This window comes from Oncorhynchus kisutch, linkage group LG13 (assembly GCF_002021735.2).
Source record: "Oncorhynchus kisutch isolate 150728-3 linkage group LG13, Okis_V2, whole genome shotgun sequence".
Classification (NCBI taxonomy): domain Eukaryota; kingdom Metazoa; phylum Chordata; class Actinopteri; order Salmoniformes; family Salmonidae; genus Oncorhynchus; species Oncorhynchus kisutch.
Genome location: NC_034186.2, coordinates 50,398,041 through 50,406,448, shown reverse-complemented (window position 1 = coordinate 50,406,448; position 8,408 = coordinate 50,398,041).

Genomic DNA, 8,408 nt, shown 5'->3' with positions numbered 1-8,408 from the left:
ATCATAATCATATAGGCCTATCACATACATGCCCTTATGTCAGTCATCAGTAAAAAAAAAAGGGTTGTCTTGTCCTGCTTCTGAAATCTGCTCCTGCATTCATCCCAGCAAAAGAGCGTTTGTCACGCCCTGACCATAGTTTGCTTTGTATGTTTCTATGTTTTGTTTGGTCAGGGTGTGATCTGAGTGGGCATTCTATGTTGGATGTCTAGTTTCTGTTTCTGTGTTTGGCCTGATATGGTTCTCAATCAGAGGCAGGTGTTAGTCGTTGTCTTTGATTGGGAACCATATTTAGGTAGCCTGTTTTGTCATTGTGGGTTGTGGGTGATTGTCTATGTTAGTTGCTTGTGTCAGCACAGTTCTTATTATAGCTTCACGGTCGTTATTCGTTTATTGTTTTGTATAGTTTGTTCAAGTGTTCTCTGTACATTAAATTCACAATGAGCACATACCATGCTGCATTTTGGTCCTCCGATCCTTCCAACTACTCCTCCTCAGACGAGGAGGACGACGATCGTGACAGAATCACCCACCAACCAAGGACCAAGCAGCGTCAACTTCCCGTGCTTACCGTAAGGAGCCAAGGAGGGAACCAGAGCCGGTCAGGGTGGTGTTGGAGGTGAGCGAAGCAGAGACAGTGAAGGAGTTAATGGGGAAATTGGAGGAGAGAGTTATGAGGGATGTGCTGTGTTGGTGCTCTGGCACGACATCCGCCCGGCGGAGCGTGTCAGGATTTGATGTCACCTGGGTCGGCTCTCCATACTCGTCCTGAGGTGCGTGCTAGTCGTCTGGTGAAGACTGTGCCAGCCTCACGCACCAGGCCTCCTGTGCACCTCCCTAGCCCTGCACGTCCTGTACCAGCTCAGCGCTACAGCGCTCCTAGCTGTGCCAACCGTGGCGGGCGTTGCACTGGTCAGGCTCCGTGTTATGCGGTGGAACGCACGGTGTTCCCAGTACGCGTGCTTAGCCCGGTGCGCTACATCCCAGCTCCCCACAACTGCCGGGCTAGGGTGAAGATTCAGCCAGAGGGCGGATGGTGCCAGCCCTGCTCTCAAGATCTCCAGTGCGCCTTCACGGTCCGGTCTATCCAGTGCCACCTCCACGCACCAGCCCTCCGGTGGCAGCCCCCCGCACCAGGCTGTCTCTCCGTCTTTTGTCTACAGGTGCTCCCGCCTGTCCAGCGCTACTACTCCTCCTCTCCAGCGATGCCAGAGTCTCCCGTCTGTCCTGAGCCGCCAGAGTCTCCCGTCTGTCCTGAGCCGCCAGAGTCTCCCGTCTGTCCTGAGCCGCCAGAGTCTCCCGTCTGTCCTGAGCCGCCAGAGTCTCCCGTCTGTCCTGAGCCGCCAGAGTCTCCCGTCTGTCCTGAGCCGCCAGAGTCTCCCGTCTGTCCTGAGCCGCCAGAGTCTCCCGTCTGTCCTGAGCCGCCAGAGTCTCCCGTCTGTCCTGAGCCGCCAGAGTCTCCCGTCTGTCCTGAGCCGCCAGAGTCTCCCGTCTGTCCTGAGCCGCCAGAGTCTCCCGTCTGTCCTGAGCCGCCAGAGTCTCCCCTCTGTCCTGAGCCGCCAGAGTCTCCCCTCTGTCCTGAGCCGCCAGAGTCTCCCCTCTGTCCTGAGCCGCCAGAGTCTCCCCTTTGTACTGTCACACTCTGACCATAGTTTGCGTTGTTTGTTTCTATGTTTTGGTTGGTCAGGGTGTAATATGAGTGGGCATTCTATGTTGTATGTCTAGTTTGTCTGTTTTGATGTGTTTGTACTGATATGGTTCTCAATCAGAGGCAGGTGTTAGTCATTGTCTCTGATTGGGAAGCATATTTAGGTAGCCTGTTTTGTCATTGTGGGGTGTGGGTGATTGTTCCCGTTTCCAGTGTTCCTGTGTTTGTGTTCACGTTACGGGACTGTTTCGTCTTCGTTCATTTTGTCGGTTTATCGTTTTTTTTCATTGATCAAGTATTCTATTAAAATGGATAATCATCACGCTGCATTTTGGTCCTCCTCTCTTTCGCCCGACGAAGAATGTTACAATATCTACATAGGTGTACAGAGGCCCATTATCAGCAACCATCACTCCTGTGTTCCAATGGCACGTTGTGTTAGCTAATCCAAGTTTATCATTTTAAAAGGCTAATTGATCATTAGAAAACCCTTTTGCAATTACGTTAGCACAGCTGAAAACTGTGGTCCTGATTTAAAGAAGCAATAAAACTTGCCTTCTTTAGATTAGTTGAGTATCTAGAGCATCAGCATTTGTGGGTTCGATAACAGGCTCAAAATGGCCAGAAACAAATAACTTATTTCTTAAACTTGTCAGTTTAGTCTTGTTCTGCGAAATGAAGACTATTCCATGCGAGAAATTGCCAAGAAACTGAAGATCTCGTACAATGCTATTTCCCTCATTAAAATGCAAATAAATTTTTAACATGCGTTTTTCTGGAGTTTTTTGTTGTTATTCTTTCTCTCACTGTTCAAATAAACCTACCATAAAAATTAGACTGATCATTTCTTTGTCAGTGGCAAACGTACAAAATCAGCAGGGGATCAAATATTTTTCCCCCTCAGTGTACATACAGTGTTTATAGAAAGTCTACACCCCCTTGAACAAAAAAACTAAAATGTGAGTTACAAAGTGGGATTGAAATAGATTTAATAGCATTTTTTGTCATTGATATACACAAAATACTCTAATGTCAAAGTGAAAAGAAAATTCTACAAATTCTACAAATTAAATAACTCAAATAGTCATTTCATTAGTATTCCCCCATTTCTTTAGGCAAGCCTAAATGAGTTCAGAAGTAATATTTGGCTTAACAAATCAGATACGTTAAATAGACTCACTCTGTATGAAATAATAGGGGTTGGCAATGATTTTTTAATAACTACCCCTTCCTCTGTCCCCCAAACATACAACATCTGTAAGTTCCCTCAGTCAAGTATTGAATTTCAAGCAAAGATTCAACTACAAAGACAAAGGAACTTTTCGAAAGCCTCATACAGAAGGGCAGTGATTTGTTGATGGGTAAGAATAACAAATTAGACATTGAACATATCTTTATGCATGGTGACATTAATAATTATGCTGTGGATGATGTATTAAACCACCCAGACACATCAAAGATGCAGTCGTCCTTCTGATCTGAGCTGCAGGACAGGAAGGAAACAGCTTCACCATGAGACCATTGGTGATTTTATTGTTGACTTCAATGGCTGTGATGGGAGAAAACTGAGAACTGGTAAACAACATTATAGTGACTCCACAATACTGACTTAACAGAATGAAAATAAATGAAAAAATATGCATATGTATGCAACAAGGCACTAAAGTAATGTGCAAAAAAACAGCATAGGAATACACTTTTTGGACTAAATGCAAGCCTTATGTGTATTTCTTCTTATTTGCTATCATGGCGTTCGCACATTTTGATTGTGCATACCGCCACCTACTGTGCGGTAGTGTGTGGGTCAATCACTTACATTTTGTGATTAAACAATGAAAAAGAAAGGCCGGAAAGGAAAATACTGCACCACCAACTAACCCTACACGCACAGTACCAGTCAACCAGCTTCATGAGGTAGTTACCTAGAATGCATTTCAATTAACATGTGTGCCTTGTTAAAAGTTAAGTTATGGAATTTCTTTCTTTATTAATGCGTTTGAGCCAATCAGTTGTGTTGTGACAAGGTAGGGTTGGTATACAGAAGACAGCCTCTATAGTAAAAGACCAAGTCCATATTATGGCAAGAACAGCTCAAATAAGCAAAGAGAAATGAAAGTCCACCATTACTTTAACTTCTTATGGCTGGGGGCAGTATTGAGTAGCTTGGATGAATAAGATGCCCAGAGTAAACTGCCTGCTACTCAGGCCCAGAAGCTAAGATATGCATATTATTAATAGATTTGGATGGAAAACACTCTGAAGTTTCTAAAATTGTTTGAATGATGTCTGTGAGTATAACATAACTCATATGGCAGGTAAAAATCTGAGAAAAAATCCAGCCAGGAAGTGGGAAATCTGAGGTTTGTAGGTTTTCAAGTCTTTGCCTATCCAATATACAGTGTCTATGGGGTCATATTGCTCTTCCTAAGGCTTCCACTAGATGGCAACAGTCTTTAGAACCTTGTTTCAGGCTTCTACTGTGAAGGGGGAGAGAATAAGAGCTGATTGACTAAGAGGTCTGGCAGAATGCCATGAGCTCAGTCAGGCGCGCGCCCGTGAGAGTTAGCTATGTTCCATTTCCTTTCTATAGACAAAGGAATTCTCCGGTTGAAACGATATTGAAGATTTATGTTAACATCCTAAAGATTGATTCTATACATCGTTTGACATGTTTCTACGAACTGTAATGAACTTTTCGTCTGGCCTGTGCCTCGTGAATTTGGATTTGTGAACTAAACGCGTAAACAAAAAGGAGGTATTTGGACATAAATTATGGACTTTATCGAACAAAACAAACATTTGTGGAACTGGGATTCCTGGGAGTGCATTCTGATGAAGATAATCAAAGGTAAGTGAATATTTATAATGCTATTTCTGACTTATGTTGACTCCACCACATGGCGGGTATCTGTATGGCTTGTTTTGGTCTCTGAGCGCTGTACTCAGATTATTGCATGGTGTGCTTTTTCCCGTAAAGCTGTTTTGAAATCTGACACAGCGGTTGCATTAAGGAGAAGTGTGTGTATGTGTATATATATATATATAATAATATAATTAATAATAATATAATATAATATAATATATAATATAATATAATATAATTAAACATAATTCCATGTATAACACTTGTATTTTCATCAACATTTATGATGAGTATTTCTGTAAATTGATGTGGCTCTCTGCAAAATCAGATTGGAAGCAAAACATTACTGACCATAACGCGCCAACGTAAACTGAGATTTTTGAAAGCCTTTTTGAAATTGGACACTGTGGTGGGATTAACAACAAGTTTATCTTTAAAATGGTGTATAATACTTGTATGTTTAAGGAATTCTAATTATGAGATTTCTGTTTAAATTTGGCGCCCTGCACTTTCACTGGCTGTTGTCATATCGATCCCGTTAACGGGATTTCAGCCGTAAGACGTTATAAGGCATGAAGGTCAGTCAATCTGGAAAATGTCAAGAACTTTGAAAGTTTTTCAAATGCAGTCGCTAAAACCAGCAAGCGCTATGATTAAACTTGCTCTCATGTGGACCGCCACAGGAAAGGATGATCCAGAGTTACCTCTGCTGCAGAGGATAAGTTCATTAGAGTTACCAGCCTCAGAAATCGGCAATTAACTGCACCTCAGAATGCAGCCCAAATAAATGCTTCAGAGTTCAAGAAACAGACACATCTCAACATCAACTCTTCAGAAGAGACTGTGTGAATCAGGCCTTCATGGTCAAATTGCTGAAAGAAATCACTACTAAAGGACACCAATAATAAGAAGAAACTTGCTTGGGCCAAGAAACACGAGCAATGGACATTAGACAAGTGGAAATCTGTCCTTTGGTCTGATGTGTCCAAATTTGAAATGTTTGGTTCCAACCGCAATGTCTTTGTGAGATGCAGAGTTGGTGAACGGATGATCTCTGCATGTGTGATTCCCACTGTGAAGCATGGAGGAGGAGGTGTGATGGTGTGGGAGTGCTTTGCTTTATTTAAAATTCAAGGCACACTTAACCAGCATGGCTACCACAGCATTCTGCAGCAATACGCCATGCCATCTGTTTTGCACTTAGTGGGACTTTCATTTGTTTTTCAACCCAAAGCACACCTCCAGGCTGTGTTAGGGCTATTTGACCAAGAAGGAGAGTGATGGAGTGCTGCATCAGATGACCTGGCCTCTACAATCACACGACCTCAACGCAATTGAGATGTTTTGGGATAAGTTGGACCGCAGAGTGAAGGAAAAGCAGCCAACAAGTGCTCAGCATATGTGGAAACTCCTTCAAGACTGTTGAAAAAGCAATCCAGGTGACTACTTCATGAATCTGGTTGAGAGAATGCCAAGCGTGTGCAAAGCTGTCATCAAGACAAAGGGTTGCTACTTTGAAGAATCTAAAATATAACATGTTGTAACGGCTGTTGGTGGAAGAAGGTGATTAACAGAACAACCAAAACAGTTCTGTCTGGTGCAGACACACAAATACAGAAAACAACTACCCACAAACACCAGGTGGGAACAGGCTACTATGGTTCTCAATCAGAGACAACGATTGACAGCTGCCTCTGATTGGGAACCATACCAGGCCAATCACATAGAAATACAAACATAGAACAAAACATAGAATACCCACCCACATCACACCCTGACCAAACTAAAAAATAGAAACATACAAAGCAATCTACGGTCAGGGCGTGACACATGTTTAACACTTTTTTGGTTACCACATAATTCCCTTTGTGTAATTTTGTAGTTTTGATGTCTACAATGTAGAAATCAGTACAAATAAAGAAAAACCCTTGAATGAGTAGGGGTGTCCACACTTTTGAATGGTACTGTATATACACCATTATTTAATACAAATCTAAATCCCCACCCCATTCCACTACTTTGTCCCTAACTGATCCTACACCAGGCCAACGGACTGGGAGAAAGGGACTCGTTCGTTCAACACACCTTGAAACTCTTCTGCAGTAAAACCTTGTACACCCAAGTACTTCTCTGCAGCTGATAACCATGGCAATGAACGCTAAGAAGCCTACTACTCACCCTTGACCAATCATCCTCAACTCTCTTCACTGCCTCAGTATACGACACCTTCTGTTCTACTCTGACCCTGGCAACCTCAACCTTTCTCTCACACCGGGCACTTCTGATCCCCAGCAACATGGGCACCCCCACAATTGACACAGTTTTTTCCACCGATACTACAAATTTGTTCGTCCCATGCCCTCCTGCACACTTCTCACATCTCCCTCCTACACACTGCTGCAACATGACCATAAGCTTGGCATCTGAAACACCTTAGTGGTTCCGACACAAGTTATTTGGACTGACTGGATAACTGACATATCCTAACATGACTTTATCAGGTAAAGATTCTGCTTCAAAACTCAAAAGGACAGATATTGTCTTCTCAGTTTCACCACGCTCACCACTGGGTCTGCGTCGCACCAATCAGAGGGTGTCACAGACACAGAGATTTTTCCATTTCAGTTATAAGTTCCAGTCATCTCCTGGGATTTCTTTTAGGTAGCATTCTTTGTTTTTGCCAAGGCCCGTATGCGTCCTTCAGAAATGTGAGTATATATTTCTTATTCTTCATGTGTTTATGTTGTGGACACACTCTGCTATGATTTTTTTGTTTCTCTTTGTTATACTAATTGGTGTTTTTCAGCACAATAAGAGCTAAGACCTCAATATTTGTGGTAAACTCTACACAGTTGTGTTCTGTGAGTGTCACTAAGTAGGCGGATACCCCATTTCACGGGTGCACAATTCATAGGTTAGGCTGCAGAGAGCAGTATGAATGGCCAATACACACAATAGAATGATTGGAAAGGTGATTCCCCACAGTCAAAGTCCTGCAATAAGAGCTAAGACGGATGTTATGGATGTTAAACTGGTGAGTTTTTTGATGCTACCAAACATGCATTTGCACACTGCAGTCAGTGCACAACTGAGCCAAAGGCGCTGTTAATGTCATTAGCAAGCCATTTGTTTTCTCAGCAGTTTGAGTAACGTTAGTGTCCTGTCTGACAGTGAAATGTGGCTCAGTTAGGTAGCTCTTACTGTAACTTGGACTATGGAGTAGCTAGCTACTAGTAGTATTATGGCATTTGGATGTAAACTAACGTTAGCTAGCTTCTGTGTCAAGGTCAGCAGTTGTTGTTTGGCTCTAGCTAGCTAGCTAATGGCTGAAGTTATTTGTGTAACAAACCATCCATAAACAAATATAGCTAACTCCCTTTCTTTGCCTTTTCGTTAGCTAGCTAGCTGACTGGTGTTACCTAGCTACAGAGGTTAGCTGCTGGACTTTTTCTAGCTAATAATGTTAACAGCAGCTGTGTTGTTGCAGAGCAACTGAGTTTCTGACCTGGTTAAATAGATCTCTGAGATTTGGCTGAGTTGATTTGCAAATTTAAAAAAAGCTGGTATCTCAAACCTAAAAGAGTTCAATGGCTGTCCCCATAGGATAACCCTTTGAAAAACCCTTTTTGGTTCCAGATAGAACCTATTGGTTCCATGTAGAACATTCTCCGCAGAGGAGTCTACATGGAACCCCAAAGGGTTCTACCTGGAAACAAAAAGGGTCCTTCAAAGGGTGCACCTATGGAGACACCCGAAGAACCCCTTTGGAAAACTAAGAGTGTAGTGTAGGTAGATCCAATTGATATACCACCACGTTCTAATAGAATACCATTGTAAAGCAAATAAAATCCTATTTAATCTCGCCTTTTTTTTCAGGTGCAAAACCCTTGTGTCCTG